The sequence below is a fragment of the Podarcis liolepis genome (assembly GCF_965112155.1).
Source record: "Podarcis liolepis genome assembly, chromosome: Z".
NCBI classification, from domain to species: Eukaryota; Metazoa; Chordata; class Lepidosauria; order Squamata; family Lacertidae; genus Podarcis; species Podarcis liolepis.
The window spans coordinates 9,047,257-9,065,158 of record NC_139570.1 but is presented as its reverse complement, the minus strand read 5'-3'; the positions used below and the strand labels follow the sequence as shown (position 1 = coordinate 9,065,158).

At 43.9% G+C, this 17,902-nt stretch overlaps 1 protein-coding gene across 1 annotated transcript in view; it reads right to left on the bottom strand.

Annotated features, from left to right (window-relative positions):
* The window catches only part of GPR50 (G protein-coupled receptor 50), a gene marked incomplete at its 5' end in the record, with an annotated part of 74,170 nt that extends 56,782 nt beyond the window's left edge, over positions 1 to 17,388 (bottom strand). The window contains one exon of the mRNA XM_083486573.1: positions 16,866 to 17,388. The remainder of the gene's footprint in view (positions 1 to 16,865) is intronic.
* Between the last annotated feature and the right edge of the window lie 514 nt (positions 17,389 to 17,902).

The window sequence follows — 17,902 nt, the reverse complement described above, 5'->3', positions numbered from 1 at the left end:
TTTAACTTCTCCACAACCCCACCATAAGTGTATTATGGTTCCCTCTACCTCCTTGGATTTCCAACAAAGATTGCACCTCGTATATTTTGGAAGGTTTTTGAAGGTGTTATGTGCCACCTGTAAAACATTTTCATAATGTTTTCTTTTATAGAATAACAGGCGGTGAAACTTATATCAGCCTTTAGAAGCCTATCCCACAGTTCAAGGTATATTACCTGTCCGATGTCTTGGGCCCATTTGATCTATACTTCTTTTACTACATCATCTTTTACATTCCATTCCAATAATAAATCATATACTTTTGATAATAATTTTTTGTTATTTCCTAGTACACCTTTTTGTAATTTTGAGTCTTCCTTCTCAAAGCCTAATTTTTTAATCCAAATTAAAGAGGTTGCTTAGTTGATGGTATTGAAGCGAGTCTGTGAAGTGGTGCCTTATATCTTCAAATAATTTCAACTTTTTCTGGTCTTCTTCTTCTTTTAATAGTTGCCTATACAGTGCCCAGTTCCCTGTCGTATTTAGTTTTTTAACCGCGAAAGCCTCTAATAGAGACAGCCACCATGGTGTATTTGGTTCTAGTAATGGTTGATATGTAGCCCACCCTTTGTATAAAGCACTCCTGATAATATGGTTGTTAAATCCTTTGTGGACTTTTATTTTGTCGTAACTCAGGTAAGCGTGCCACCCATATATGTTATCAAAGTTCTCTAGGTCTAATAGATCTAATTTTCCCAATAAAATCCAATCCTTTATTCAGATTAAACACTCAGCTTCGTAATAAATTTTGAAATTTGGCAACGCACATCCTCCTCTCTCTTTCCTACCCATCAATAGTTTGTAACTGATTCACAGTTTCTTTCCTTGCCAGATCAATTTTGTTAAAACTTTCATCCAATTCTCGAAACAATCTTTTTTTGTTATGATTGGAATCATCTGAAAGAGGAAAAGTGGGCAATATATTCATTTTTATTACTGAAATTCTTCCCCAGAATGATAGTTTCAATCTTGACCAGATTTCTAGATCTCTTCATATTTCTTTCCAGGTCTCTTTATAGTTGTCCTCATACAAATTAACGTTTTTCATTGTAATTTGGATGCCCAAATATTTTGCTTTTTTGACTGTTTCCAATCCTGTTATTTCTCTCAAATCTTTTTTTCCTGCATATTTTTGACCATTAGTTTCGTTTTGGCTTTGTTGAGTCTGAATCCCGACACTTCACCAAATTCTATTATTTTTTATAAAGCTTTAGGGATGCTTTTTTTATCTTCTACTGTTAATATAGCATCGGCAAAAGCCTTCAGCCTGAAGGACCTTTTCCCTAATGTAATCTTCTTGATTTCTTCCTCCTTCCTTGTTATTGAATTTAATATTTCTAATGTTAATATGAACAGTAACAGGGATAAGGGGCAGCCTTGTCGTGTTCCTCTTTCTATAGAAATATAGAAAGACTCCTACTTGCTAAAATCTGGAAAGGAAACTACATAGCTACAAAGGAAGATTGGCTAAATAAACTTTTAGAATTTATTGAGTTGGCAAAATTAACTGCAATAATAAGATATCAAACAAACCAGAAACTAAGGTCACAATGGAAATGGTTTGAAGAATACATGAGCAAACACTGTTCTAAAGACAACATGCTGATATGTTTAGATTAAGTTTGTAAAGGTGACTCTGAAAACAAAATATTAGTAAAACAACAATACCAAGGATGAGAGATACTAATTGCAATGTAAATAAGAACATTAATGAAAAGAAATGACAAATAATGATGGAGGGAAGTGACTTAAATGTAGTATTTATGTTGGTATTCCTGCATTGTTTGTATTTAAGTTTTGGTATATGTGTGGTTGTATGTGCATTGTAAATAATAAAAATAATAAAGAAGTAAGTAAAAAGAGGAAGGGAAAACTTAACTTTGCTCTATCCACACCATGGTTGTCACAAGGCCCCATGAAGCTACAATTCCCAGTTTCCTGGGGAGAAGGACTGACTGATAACTACTCTGTAGCTCTCAAGACAGATAAACCAGTAGGAGAACACTTCAATCTCCCAGGACATTCAATACAAGATCTCAAAGCTGATGTCTTATTACAAGAGAATTTCAGAAATAAACTTGAAAGAGAAGTTGCTGAATTACGTACATCTTATCACCAAACTGAAAACTATGGAGAGACCTGGTCTGAACAGAGATATTGGATTCTTGTCTCATTATACATGCATCTGCATACTATCTCTTGCTTTTCCTGTTGGACTAATTGCAGTCATTAACAGTCATCAACAGGTTTACTATACCCACTGGGCCAATCACCCATCTCCCTTCTGAGAAATACCCCACCCCACCCTCCTAGTATATATAAGGGTCTGGTGACTTCTGTTTCAGTGTATCTGAAGAAGTGTGCATGCACACGAAAGCTTATACCAGAACAAACTTAGTTGGCCCATAAGGTGCTACTGGACAATTTTTTAAATTTTTATTTCGACTGCGTCAGACCAACCTTCCTGAATCTGTAGCTCTGTGAGGAGAACTGAGGTCTCTTAAAGACTCTCAGCCCCCACATCAAACCACAGTTCCCAGGATTCTTTGGGAGGAAGCCATGACTGTTAAAAGTGGTATAAGAGAACTTTAAATGCTTGGTGCAGATGTGACCTTCGTTGCAGGTCTCCTCCACTTACCACCTCTAAATTTAGAGTTTGCAGCCACTGAAAAAAAAATCACTCTACGCTAAGCTTACAGTTCAGGGGGAAATCCCTCTGTCAATCAATGTATTGACCAGCAAGAAGAAAGTAAAGCAGGTTGTGTGTTTGTTTGCTTCTTTTGTGCTTCTACGTGTGTGTGTGTGTGTGTGTGTGTGTGTTTAAAAGCAGAAAGAGCCCGCAATCTCTGCTGGGGAGCAGAACTATGGATCCTGCAAAAGATTCCTGCATCACAGGGGGTTGGACTAGATGACACCGGGGGCCCTTAGTGCTATGATTTTATGTCAAGTTTGCAACCTCTGTTCTTTCTCAGCCGCTTGAGTTCTGTGCCTATCTTTGAAGTCATGGGAATGAAGCATACAAAGACTATGGCTTCCTAATTTAGGTCAGGATTGTCAAACAGTCATCAGGGGATTTGAGAGAGGGTGGGGGTGGGATCCATTAAAAGAGGCGTCTGATCATCTCGGCTTCTCATTGGCAGCCTCCACACACAAACACCATGGTGGAAGGGAGAGTGACAGCAGAGACAGGGAGCTTTCTTTTGCTGCTTGGAAGACAAGAAACATGCCTACTCAAAGCTTTAAGGAGGACAGTGGTTACGGTAATTTACTTTTCCCCTGCCTTTTAATCCGAGGTGAGAACCTGCAAATTCCCTTTCTACAAAAGCCACAAAGAATCTTATGCCATCTTAAAAATAGGTAAAGGTGACTGTTGAGTCCAGTCGCAGACGACTCTGGGGTTGCAGTGCTCATCTCACTTTACAGGCCAAGGGAGCCAGCGCTTGTCCAGAGACAGTCTTTCCGGGTCATGTGGCCAGCATGACTAAGCCGCTTCTGGTGAAACCGGAGCAGTGCATGGAAACACCATTTACCTTCCTGCCGAAGTGGTACCTATTTATCTACTTGCAGTTTTTGGTGTGCTTTTGAACTGCTAGGTTGGCAGGAGCTGGGACAGAGCAATGGGAGCTCACCCCGTCGTGGGGATTCGAACCACTGACCTTCTGATCAGGAAGCCTGAGAGGCTGAGTGGTTTAGACCACAGTGCCACCCACATCCCTTAAATGCCACCTTAAAAGCTAGCAAATTTATTATCACATATGTGGTCATAGACCAGAATGCACTTCATCAGATGCATGAACCTAAGTCAGAGGTGCATGGTTGGAGTGGAAGTTAGGAAGAAATCAGGTTATGTATCTTGTTAGTTAGTTATTAATCACCTTCCACACATGCAGTTTACAAAATTCAACAACAACAAAAACAGTAAAGAGCAACATTAGATAAAACCGTGTCCATGGCAGAGGCCACTCATGGAAAAGCCAGTTCAGTATACCTGAAGGAGCGTCTCCACCCGCATCGTTCTGCCCGGACACTGAGGTCCAGCGCAGAGGGCCTTCTGGTGGTTCCCTTGCTGCGAAAAGCCAAGTTACTGTGAACCAGGCAGAGGGCCTTCTCGGTAGTGGCACCCGCCCTGTGGAACACCCTCCCACCAGATGTCAAAGAGAAAAACAGCTACCAGACTTTTAGAAGACATCTGAAGGCAGCCCTGTTTCGGGAAGCTTTTAATGTTTAATAGACTATTATATTTTAATATTCTGTTGGAAGCCGCCCAGAGTGGCTGGGGAACCGAGCCAGATGGGCGGGGTATAAATAAATTATTATTATTATTATTATTATTATTATTATTATTATTATTATTAGAACAAAAATAACTCCAGTTGTTTCTGTAAAGTTAAGTTGATGGGCACCTGTCTTATCTCAACAATGGCAGCCACACTGAAAGATCTGCTCCAAGTCTGAGACTTGCAGGAGAAGCTCTCCCACATACTGCAGTGACCCACTAGGCTTATATAAGGGTTGAAAGTGTCTCTCAAGCAGCCTGGTCCTGAGCTGTATAGGGCCTTTCATATTAATACCAACAACACTCTGAACTTGGCCTCAGCAGCAGACTGGCTGCCAGGACAAATCCCACAATCAAGGAATTGCATGCTGGCAGTAGTAAGGTAAAGGTAAAGGTAAAGGTAAAGGTAAAGGTAAAGGTAAAGGTAAAGGTAAAGGTAAAGGTAAAGGTAAAGGGACCCCTGACCATTAGGTTCAGTCATGGCCGACTCTGGGGTTGCAGCACTCATCTCGCTTTATTGGCCGGGGAGCTGGCGTACAGCATGTGGCCAGCATGACTAAGCCACTTCTGGCGAACCAGAGCAGCGCACGGAAACGCCGTTTACCTTCCCGCCGGAGCAGTACCTATTTATCTACTTCAACTTTGACGTGTTTCGAACTGCTAGGTTGGCAGGAGCAGGGACCGAGCAATGGGAGCTCACCCCATCACGGGGATTCGAACCACCGACCTTCTGATCGGCAAGTCCTAGGCTCAGTGGTTTAACCCACAGCACTAACCGTGTCCCGCTGGCAGTAGTAGCCACAAGCAACCTAGGTACAGCATTCTTGCACCAGCTGAAACTTTCAGATCAACCTCAAGGGTAGCTGCACACATGTAAAAAGAAGCACAACAGTTTTATATATATATATCTGGGTTGCCATATGTCCTCATTTTCCAGGAGACACGTCCTTTTTTTTTCATGGGCAGATTCTTCATAGCGCTAAAAGCAGAAGTCAGCAAATGTGTCCTCTTTTTTGCTCTTCAAAATATGGCAACCCATATCAGCAAAGCAGGAGATAACTTGAGGCGGGAATCTACTGGAATCTAAAGAAATCTATTGTAGCCAAATTGCGTAGTATGACGTTTTCCAAGATGCAAGCTTGGAACATAATGTTCCACCTGATGTGGAGTTAATCCATTTTTTAATTCAAGGCCACAAAATGCAGCAGACTTTTTTTAAAAAAGGATTAATTAAGGCCAAATGAATGGAAAATCTGCATCTATCTGCTAACTATTATTTTAAAGAAAAGCAATTTACATCTTATCAAAGGTCTCTTTCCCCCTCCCCCAACAACCCCAGTAAAAGAAACACAAGACACCCACAGCTGCATTAGGGCTTTCTGTCTGAATGACTGCAATACCCGCAAAATCTAGATCCATTTAGTAAGCAGCTATTTATACCTCCCTTTGATCCTAAATCCTTATCTAATCAAAGAAAAGTAACGTCTATAAAAATCCAGGTTGAAGGGCAGAGAAAGCAGTTTAGCATACACTAGAACAACTTTTTGGTGGGGTGTGGGGTGGGAGCAGATAAAAAAAGATGGAAAAGAAATAGGAAAGATATGAAATTATGGGGAGGGGGAGACCAGGAATTCCTCTTTCACAGCTCTCCAATGCCTTTTTGATTTTGTGTACCTATTGCCTTGGCAACCACAACTAAGCATGACCTTTCAGCTGGCTTTTCTTTAGCTGATGGCTGGTGATGTTTTCTCCTTCAGTGCTAATGAGTGAAACTAAAGATGTTCCTTGCTGGTTTGTGATGGCTGGTGCCTACTAGCTATGAAATCTCCCTAACTGCTTGGGTAGGGGCTGGAGAAAAACAGTCTGGGCAGTCATAACATAGACAGACAAGGAAGTCTTCAGTTTTGGAACTGACTGGGGGGAAAAGAGGGAGGATTAAGAAAAGAAGTTATGCGTGGGGGGAGAGATATTTGCATGCAGGCACATGGACGCACACACACGCACACACACACGATTTATTCATTTACAGTTACAAATTGCTTCCCAGACTATATCTCAAAACAATTTGGCAATAAAAACATTTACACAATTATGACAATTAAAAAACAATTAAAAACACTTCCATATGTAAAAAATAAAATACATTTCATAGGTAAAAGCAATTTCAAATCCAGTACAGGTGCAGATTGGGTTGCATCACCCTTCATTGCAAGTGCTGGTAGAGGGGTCAGTCAGCTTCTCCAAGTATTTCCTAGTCTTTCTGGTCCATTTACCTGTAATTTCCCTGGCAAAAGATGTGCCTGGACCACGTACCATTAAGGAACATCAAAGCATTCATCCTAGCAGTCTTAAATCTCTGCTGTCCAAATCCTTCACAAAAACATATAAAGAAAGCTTGCCGCAATTTAATCTGCATCAGGGGGGGGGGGGTCTACCTACCCTCGCTTTTTAGAAGCAGGACTGCATCTTGCAATCGTTAGCTGACCTTTGTTTCACCCCTGCCATTATTTGCGCCGTTGCTAAACCTTTTAAACTGCTCCTTGAGCAGATTGTGCCATTGAATCAATTTCAATTAAACTCCTTCCCTGAACATATTGCCCGTGACCTTCCTTCAGATTCCTTGATGTCCCCAGGGAGCTTCGCAGCAGGTTTAAGGGGCTTTTTCAGCCAGGGAGCCACATTCCCTCACGTGCAACCTTTTGGGGGTACCACCTGGCAATGGGGAGCAGGGCCAGAGGGCAAAGTGGAAGGGACTACAGCCAAAAGTGGGTGGAAGAACAGGTGGAACTCTTAGCTTTGTACAATAGGCTACGTTCCAGCATCATAAAATCTGGAAGTTTTTGAATGACACACAAACACCCCCTCCATATCTGCCATTTAGGCAAGCTAGAAATGCTATCTGAGTGCAAAGACACATTCCAACGAAGCAAAAGCACTCAAAGGGGATGCAGAGAAGAGGTGATGTGCCCATGGAGAAGGAGTGTGTTCTAGATCTTGGGAGAGCCCCAAAGGCCAGATAGAGAGGCTGGGGAGGGGACACATTCAGCACCCTGGCCTGAGGTTCCCCACCCTTACATTGGAACAGCTTTTCCCCTCAAAATTGAGTCTCCTGCTGTTGCTGGACTACAACTCCCACCATCCCAAGCTAGCAGGACCATTGGTCAGGGATGATGGGAGCTGTAGACCAACAACAGCAGGAGGAGACCCAAGGTTGAGAAGCACTGCTTTAGAGAGGCTTCATCCTTACCCAGTACCCTAGTTAACCTTGGCATAAAAAAGCTGAAGAATCAAGAGCTGCCTCAACCTTCTGCAGGGGTGGGGAACACCTCTGCCCATCTTCTCTCACCATCCCATTGGCCATCCTTGGTGGGGCTGCTGGGAGTTGTCAATCAGCAACATCTGGATGGCCAAAAGCTCCCTACCCCAACCTACTGGGTTAATAGAACAGTAGGATTCTTCTGATTAAGGGGGGAGTGGCAGGAGCACATAGAGAAGAAACGCCCTGGTGCATCTGCAGCAGCACAACTGCATGCCTTCCTATGCCCCAGCTGCAACAAAGCATATCTCTCCCGTATCAGTCTCTACAGCCAAAGCAGGCGCTGCAACCTTCCAACAGCTTGACCTCAGCCCAAAGCTACACTCCTCCTTTTCTCTCAAGACAGACAGATGCCAACCAGAGAGGACAGAGAGAGAGAGGTTGATCCAGGGTCTCAAAATATAACCCTGCCAGCTTCCAGTCTCTTAACTGCTCAACACCCTAGAAGGTTTACAGCAACTTAGCCAGGAAGGCCAAGGGCTGAGCAGAACTGCAGAGAGAATCAGGTGGCCGGTGTAGAGTGTGCAGCTTGAAGACATGCTGAACTAGCAAGCAGGTCAGATCAGAGACGCATGTGCTGAGGCATTGCATGGATACGTGTGTGTCCTCCCTGCAGTAATGCAGACCCCATACAGTTGAGCCTGCTGCTAGTTCCCCACAGCTGAGCACACTCACCACCACCTCGATGCAATGTGGAGCTGGACCGAAACTTACAATGAGCCCCCTCTCTTCCAGTAGACAGTAGCCCTCACATTCCTTTCCCCTAACTGCAGATTTCCCAGGAAAAGAATGTCCCTACATTCATATACAGACACACTGGAGGAACACTTGAGTTCACAAATACAGTATCTCGATGGGACAATCGCCTGTGAAAATGCGCGGCTTGGCATGTGCATCTCTAAAACCCCAGCACTGCCTTTGTAGCCAGACTGGGAAGATGTTGGTTCTGCCGCTACAGGCATCTGAGCTAATTAAAAGCCCGGGCAAGCCGACCAGGGCTAGATACAGTAGCTCACAGTGCCGTGCAGTCTTTCCCAAGTTCTAAGTTTGTTTGTTTGTTTGTTTGTTTGTTTGTTTGTTTGTTTGTTTATAAGGTTTCTTACCGACCCAAGGTCCCAGGGCAAGTTGCAAGCAATAGAAAGCAACAATGATAAAAACAGATGCAATTGTAAAATGGACAGAGCAACATACATTCAGCAGAAGAAGTGGGTCCATCAAAACAAAAGAGAGAAACTGTCAAAAGGTCAAGGTAAGGAGGTGCATTTTCAGCCTCCAACAAAGCTGTACAATGAAGGTGCCAAACTGATCCTGATGCACTGGAAAGATAAGTGTACGGCTCCATTTAATCAATGGGTGGAAGCTATGATGACCCTTGTGGCTTATAGATGTGCACCTCGTGTGGACAAGTATAATGACATTTGGAACACATTTGTATATAATGTTGTCAGTTAGCTCAGTTGGTTGAGGTTGAGGCTCTCAATTCCTTGGTTATTCAAGGGATGCGGAGCCAGATGCTGTTGAATGCCAACTCCCATCAGCTCTAGCCAGCATGGCCAATCACCAGGGATGATGGGAGCTAGAATTCAACATCATCTGGAGGGCTACAGGTTTGCCCAGTCCTGCCCTAAACAAACCCACTAGAGAAGACATTGTACTTGATTGTATACAAGCATAACATTTCAATGAACAATTCATAATCAAAACAGAAAAATCTGCCATTGTCTCTTCTTCTACTCCAAACATACCACATATAATGAGACTATAAAGGATAAAATATAGCTCAAGATTTCTGAAATGATGCATGCCGTTTTAGGGAGAATGGCTTTTGTAAATCATTATTCTGCAGCCACACTCCTCTGTTTGTTCCCCTTGAGGTTTGGGGCTTCTCCAGACCACCTGTTTATCCATTCATCCTGATTGATTTTCCGGGAGACTAGATGAAGTTGCCTATTTAATTAGCATTGCCTTGATTTGTTTGCGGGGAGGTTAGATGGTACTACGTCAAAGCAAGGGCTGCAAATTCCTGTACATTTTCCTGTCACTTTCCTTATTGCATAAAGTCTAATCTTTTGAGGAAGTGAGTTTGTTGCGATAAAGACATTCTCATCAACTATAATTGTGCAACCTGAATTTGCCAGAATCCCATTCGAAAATAGTCTCAGTCCAGAATTGTCCTGTGCCTGGTCTTTATTGAGCATTCATTCTTATTTGTTTAAAGTGTGGTTAATGATTAGTATTCATCCTGATTTACTTTGGGGGCATTTATACACCTTCTAATTAACAATTTGTTAATTCCACACTTTTTGGAACATTTCCCTGTTACTTTCCTAACTGCAAAAAGACAGTGTTGTTGTTTTTAAGAGGATTTGTTGTGCCAGAGATACAGATTGCTGTATTCCACCTTAATTGCAGAAAATAACTATGCACTTGAATGCCACAGAAAGGTGACAGTCTTGAAGCACCCCTGGTCTATGGAGGTGGGTTTGAATTAGCACCATTAGAAATAATTTTTTGGAATGACCCAGATTTAGTTCACTTTAAAAGGGGACGAGTTTAAAAGGAAGCGACAGCAGCTCTAATGTGAAGTTTTACAAACTGACACACTGAAATCGCAGTGGGCGGCACATTGAGGACAAAATGTTTCAAATTAGTATTTCATTCCAAAAGGTTCTTACTAATTGAAGAGTCGGTAAGGTGATGGCTGAATTATACATAAGAGTTTCTCTGATTTCTCTCTGTCAAGGGTCATGCTAGCTGCTAGAGTAACTTCAATATTTAATTCTTCCTGCTAAACAGAGGAATGTTTGCCTCGTTTTCACTTCCCGAACAGAGCTGAGAGCAGCATTTTGAACCTCACAACGGCCTTGTAAAGCAGACCAAGCCAAACATTAGGGTGCCTAGTAAACATGCCAGCAGAGCAGAAATTAGAATCCAGATTCTGCAAATCCAATTTTCAGACATAGAGGTGGCTAACAGTTGGTCAAGGAGATACTGCTTGTTAAGTTGTGGGTGAACATATCAGACGACACAGAGATTCTTCCAAAGCAGCTCTTTATTTGTAAGATGAAACAGAACTGAAGGCCTCAGTCAGCCTGCTTATATAGAGCTCCAATACCTTGTTACTGTAACAACTTTCTAAAACTATCCAATCACTAAACATCACTTTTGATCCTTCATTTGCATAACTATCTACAGTATCCCCCTGTTGGCCCAGGGTGAGAACTTCAGTACATAACTCTGTTGTTATCTGGTCTTTGATGATGAATCCACCAACTTTTGATAAAGACGTAGAATAATAATAATTATTATTATTTTACACTTTTGCTCCCAACAAATAGAAAATAGCATGTGAGAGATATAGCATATACACCAGCCTTCCTCAACTTGGTACCTTCCTGTTGTTTTTGGACTGCAACTCCCATCATCCTGGACCAGACGCAATGATGGCTGGGGCTGATGGGAGTTAGAGTGCAAGACATCTTGGGGACACCAGGTTGCAGAAGGCTGACTTACAGTTTCCCACAAAAACAGAGAAGCTGTCAATGTCTGCTTTAGTCTGTGCATCACAATGGCGTATTAGGTCCAGTTAGGTCCTCTGCCTAAGCCTAGTATTTGTTTCAAAGAGCTGACAGAGGGCTCGTTCACACTTCCCCTTGACCCAGGCCTAGAAAACATGTGTCTGAGAGACTTTTTTACTTGGGAAAAACTCACTGTTTACCACTGAATTAGAATAAATGTCAAGCTACGGGGGTGGGTGGGTAGAATTGATGTTTGTTCCATTTCAGTGGTGGGCAGCAGGTTTTTTTCTGGGGAAAGCAATAGGAGAAGCAGAAGAGTGGAGAAGACCACAGACACTCAGGGATGGAATTATTCCATTACAAATGGGAGTCCAGCTACGTCTGAGGTGCTTGCAGATGACCTTCTGGCCATTCAATGAGCATTCACTCTGATTTGCTTGCGAGAAGGCTAGATGACGTTGCATCACAGCAGGTTCGTTTCTCCATCACTTCCCTTACTGCAAAAAGTCAGGTATTTGGAAGGAGAAGGAGGTTTGTCGTGTAAGACAACCTAATCAGTTTTAACTGCACAATCTGAATTTGCAGGTATGTGACTGAATCACCAACCTAAAATGGCAACAGTCTGGAAGTGTCCCTGAAGGACTAACGATTTCCCATCCTTCACACCGACATATGTGTAGCTTTTTGGATCCAAAATTATTTCGTTAATTTGTGTCACTGGGGTTGGGAATCAAGGGAAGGGGTTGTTATGTGTTACATATGCAACAGGCAAAAAACAATTAAATGTTTAAAATGTTAATTTTCTAGGCTAGAGACACGAAAGTGAACGTGTTTGACACTGAGGGGGAGGGTGGAAACTGTTTAGGAAGGAATCACTCTGTGGATTCTTCTGTGTAATTCTCAGGATTCCCAGCTGCCTGGTGTTATCGGAGGCACTGCTAAGAGCCAGTTGCCTCTAAAAGAAGCCTGTTTATACTTTTGAAAGGAGAGTAGTGAATGGATAGCATCTCACTCACTCACAAACCCTCACGTTCTACAATCACGTAACCTGAATGATAGCAGACTGCTGGATTGCACAAGCTAAAGGTTACTCATATTAAAAGGCACACTGTGGCCTAGTGCGAAAAGTTGTGGCTGGCATATAAAGCTTAAAACAAGCCATGGTTCTATATAAATCAAGGGGAAACTCTCTCTCTCTCTCTCTCTCTCTCTCTCTCTCTCTTTCCCTCTCTCTCTTTCCCACTCATAAATTGCCTGACAATGGGTTTTACTGCAGGACTTAATTTGCGTCCTGGTTGTCAACATGGCCCAGTTGTGAGGGCCTGAGAAAGCTATGCTGGTCACATGAGAAGGCTGCCTCCTCCTCCTCCTCAGCAAGAAAGGACAGTGGCTCCATTTGTCTTCAAGATCTGTCTCCAATTAGAGAAAGAGGAGAGCTTTTTCAACCAGCTTGCTACCCGTCCCCTCGGCTTTTTCATGACGCATCATAGGAGAATGCATTTAAAAGCGGAATGCAAAGAGCATAGGCAAGGAGACAAGAGAGCAATTGTGTGGAGGCAGGACTCACAACAGGCCTGTCCATTTTTTTCATGCTTCCCTTTCTTCTTCTTCTGCCTGCCTGCCTTCTTCCCTGGCTCCTCTCTCTTAACGCAAAAATATTTCAACAGCTTCTGCAGTGGGTGTGGGCCCTTTTACCTGAGGGAAGAAAAGCACTCATCCCCATGTGCACAAAAATACAGTTATCACACAGAGACCTGCAATGCTATTCGTATGGCTTATTAGTAGTAGCATGTAGTACAGTATTAGTATTAGTATTAGTATTAGTATTAGTATTAGTATTAGTATTACATAGTATTAGTATTATTAGTATATGCTGTTCATCCGACTGGGCTGCCCCAGCCTCTCTGGGGGCGGATCCCAACAGATGATAAATGTCGTATTGATTTGTTAATAATATAACATGACTTTTGCTGCAATTGTGATGTTTAGCTTATTTTTGTTAATAGTGGTTTATAGATTGCAATCATTTTAATGATGACTTGTAAATTATTTCATATGCTTTATGCCAGATTTGTGATGTTTTGTTCTGTTCTGTTATTGTTATTTATTGTTTGCAAGCTGCTTTCAGATCCACCTTAATGAAAAGCAGCACAAAAATACAGTCAATCAACCATTCCATCAATTGAAGAAGTATTTTACCTCCTCTGAAGATGAACAGGCGACTGCCCCGCCAGGATATCTTACAGGGCAAGGTAGCAAGAACGTACCCTGTTGCTCCTTCCCATCAGAGACACACACTCGGGGCAGAAAGTTACATGCCGAGAGATGCACAAACAAACAGCAATTTTGTTTTATGCTGTTTCGGAACAGTCTTGTGCCCTTCAGATGATTTGGTCTACAAGCCCCATCAACTTTGCCTGTTGGCTGTGCCTGATGGGAGTTGCAGTAGTCCAACAACAACAACAACAATAATAATAATAAATTTTATTTATATCCTGCCCTCCCCAGCCGAAGCCGGGCTCAGGGCGGCTAACAACAATCAAATAATCAAACAGTCAAATAGTGACACAATCTAAAAATATTTCATTATAAAAATTAATTAAAATCAAATTGATGGCAACCAATTAAGCAAAATTCTGTGCAGGTTGCCAGAGGAGGGAGTCAGGCTGCGCCCTGACCAAAGGCCTGGCGGAACAACTCTGTCTTGCAGGCCCTGCGGAAATATGTCAGGTCCCGCAGGGCCCTAGTCTCTTGCGACAGAGCATTCCACCAACAACAACTGAAGGGCATCAGATGGATGAAGACTTGTTGTAGAGGGTAGGTAAAGGTAAAGGTAAGGGACCTTTGGACGGTTAAGTCCAGTCAAAGGTGACTATGGGGTTGCGGCACTCATCTCACTTCAGGCCAAGGGAGCTGGCGTTTGTCCACAGATAGCTTTCTGGGTCATGGGGCCAGCATGACTAAACCGCTTCTGGCGCAACGGAACAACCATGACAAGTGCAAGAGCACACAGAAAGGCCATTTACCTTCCTGCCACAGCAGCACCTATTTATCTACTTGCACTGGTGTGCTTTTGAACTGCTAGGTTGGCAGGAGCTGGGACAGAGCTACAGGAGCTCATCCCATCATGCGGCTTCGAACTCCCAACCTTCTGATCAGCAAGCCCAAGAGGCTCAGTGGTTTAGACCACAGCACCACCTGCGTCCCATGCTGAGGATAGGACCCAAACCAATATGCTGGAATTGCAAGAATGGACACTTGGAATAACTTATTGATGGTACAAGTGTTCAAAAGAGGCTGTGTCAGAAGGGGGTAGGCTCTCCCCCATTAGAGAAGGGGTGGATGGCTACCTTTCAGGGATCCTGGCTGCAGATTTATTGCATTGGTGGCAGGTTGGGTTTGATGACCTTCGAGGTCCCTTCCAACTGGTAAACATCTGGCAAGAAGCACATAGCATGGCCTCTTTGTGCTCAGAGACTTTGCCCACCTTTGCCACTCCAAGGAACTAGGGGAGACCCTGATGGCTAGCAGCAGCAGAAGCTGGGACCAGGATTGAATGTACTGGTTGACCTTGGCCCAGCCTCCTGTCTCTCAGCCTAACCCACCTCACAGGGTTGTTGTGAAGATGAAATGGAGCAAGGGAAGAACTGTATACGCCACCTTGAGCTTCTTGGAGGAGAGGTTGGGTATGAATGTGTGGCCCCATTAGCACTATGCATTTAAAGCAGTATCGTACTGCTGAAAGTAGTCACAGCTTCCCTCCAAAAATCCCAGGAACTATAGTTGGTTGTGGGTGCAGAGCTGGTAAAAGACTCCTCTTCCCCTCAGCTGTGCTACAATTCCCAGAATTCCCTGGAATAAGGGACTGCCTGTGAAGCTACTCTGGATGTAGTAGTTCTCTGAGGGGAATAACAGACTAGTTTGTAGGATTTGGGGGGGGGATCCATGACTGTTTAAAGGTGTACAGCAATGCTTTATATGGGGCCTCATACATAACAGCAGGGTCTATGCTAGGTCCCTGGCATAGTGCCCTAATAGTGAGGCAGCCTATTGATTTACACTCCCACTCCCTTGATGGGCGGCAGTGCCTGGGTCTGAGAATCCGCACACCAATTTCAATTTTCCAAAATGGCTGAAAGCGAGGCTATATCAGGTGCATTGTGGGAAAATCAAAAGAACGGTCAGCTTCCCTGCCACATGAAGGGGAACAAACAGGACAAGCAGGTTGCACACAAGCACTGGTATGCCCCTATGACACACTGTGGTCTAATTCACTGAGCCTCTTAGGCTTGCCAATCAGAAGGTCAGCAGTTTGAATCCCCATGGCGGGGTGAGCTCCCATTGCTCAGTCCCAGCTCCTGCCAACCTAGCAGTTTGAAAGCACATCAAAGTGCAAGCAGATAAATAGGTACCACTGAAGCGGGTAGGTAAACGGCATTTCCATGTGCTCTGGCGTCCGTCACAGTGTTCTCTTGCGCCAGAAGTGATTTAGTCCTGCTGGCCACATGACCCAGAAAGCTGTCTGTGGACAACGCCAGCTCCCTTGGCCTGAAAGCGAGATGAGCGCCACAATCCCATAGTCGCCTTTGACTGGACTTAACTGGACTGGGCTTTTTTTTACCTTATGGCAGCATTTGAGCCCCCAGAAGTCACCTGGGGGTGCGGAGCTGCCTAACAGCCAACTTGTGTAGGCTCATTTTCCCAGGCAAATGATAACAGTTCCCAATGAATTCCAACCACCACCGGTGACTTCGGTGACTGCTTTGAAACCGTTTATTGCAGTGGCGTAGCGTGGGGGGTGCAGGGGGGGCCGGCCACACCGGGCGCAACATCTGGGGGTTAGGGTTAGGGGGCGCAAATCCACGGGTTAGGGGGCGCAAATTACTTGCCTTGCCCCGGGTGCTGACAACCCACGCTACGCCACTGGTTTATTGGAAACTTTATGAGGACCTGGCAGCGTGCATCCTGTTTTGAAGCTGCCACTAACATGCCAGAGAAATTAAGGCGAAGAATATTTACACGCTCCCTACTCAAGGACCCTGAGCACTTAATTGGGGAGTGTGCTTGTAAACGGGACCCTAATGTGGGCTGGCTGCATAACATTTCCAATGCTGATTTTTTATTATCAGAATCCACCTGATAAGAGCAGGTGACTATTATTTTATTGGAGAGGTTTCCTCTTAAGGAATTTATTGCTGATCCTCCCTCTGCACCCCCCCCCCCCCCGCCCAACCGCTCCATCAATTACAGGAACTGGGCTTTACGGCCCTGAACAAATTGCTTTGTGAGAGCGTAATGGATGTACACAAGAACATATTATGTTCTCAGCAGCAGGCTCTGTTAAAAGGCATTGCTGAAAATGCATAGGTCAGAAGAGATAAATGGGGGACAAGCGAGGGTGTGGGGAGGATAGTGACAACGAACAGCAAAGTCATTCTAAAAGAAACAACATCCATGCTGTTGAGCCCCACCTTATCAAACTGTCCCTGTGGCGTTCGGAAGCAGAGAATAAGCCTTGCATGTGTAACGTAAAAAGAGCCCTGTTGGATCAGGGCCCAGGGACCCTCTAACCCAGCAACCTGTTTTCACAGCAGCTACCCAGATCCCTGTGGGATGCATGCAAAGAGGACCTGAGTGCAGGAGCAACTCTCCTCTCCTGTAAACCACAGGTTTACAACTGGTAAAAACTGGGTGGAGCAACTTATGCAGCTCTTACCTTCGCACAGTTGGCTCCATCCCAGTCCTGCAAGACCCAGAGGTGTCTATCTGCACATCTCTTCAGTCTTCACCCAGGCAAGCAAGAGGTGTGATCCCAGTTCAAGAGTGCATCTTGTCACGCAGCGGTAAATTAATCAATTTGTCTCATGACACATCTTACGCACGTAAAGGAGCACGTGGAACAGAGTCTCAGAAGCTGGGCCTGATGTTCCTTACCTCTGCTTTGCAATTCTGTCTTTCCTCCTGCATGAAGAAGGAAAATGCCCTACACCACAGCCAGAGACTTCCAAGCATAGATTCTGGTGCAAGCAGTAGCAATCTGCCATCTGTTATCCAAACAAGGCAGAAAGCCAATATGCAGTCCTCTAGCTCCCCTGAAGAAATAAGACCACGCCAGCTTGGGAAACAGGGCAGCAGCAAGCTTTTCATTTCTGCTCTTTGACTGGAATAGGGGAATAGATAACTGTATTTCCTTCCGAAGAGGTGGTTTCCTTACTCTTTGGAAATGTTTTGAAGCAGAAGAAGCTGCAAAACTGTTGCGTGTGTTTCTTTGTTTGTTTACTGAATTTTTCCTTAATAACATTCTGATAGCTTTACACACATAATTAAAAATCTCTTCCTGCATGGAGATGTTGCACTAACTGTCAGAATGCAAGCCTTCCAACGCCTAGTGCTGAACAGCAAACAGATGGTGGCCGGCTCTAGACACTGATGCGTCACATTCTGACATTTACCGGTACTCCATGCATGAAGAGGTTTACAACAATGTGTGTAAAGTCATCTGAACTTTATTAAGGAAAGTGATCAAGCCCAGAGCTTTCTGTGTGTGCCTGAGGAGTCTCTTGCTGATGGTACTGCAGGCACGTTGTTTCTGGGATTAACAAAACAATAAAAAACAGCAAATACTTTATGACTAAACTAATTTGCCATGAACACTGTGAGCGTGTCATCTTCCCAAGATATTTTGATTTCTGACAGTGGTGTAGCATTGGTTGCCAGTGCCCAAGGCAGGAGCATGTTCACATGCTGGGAGAA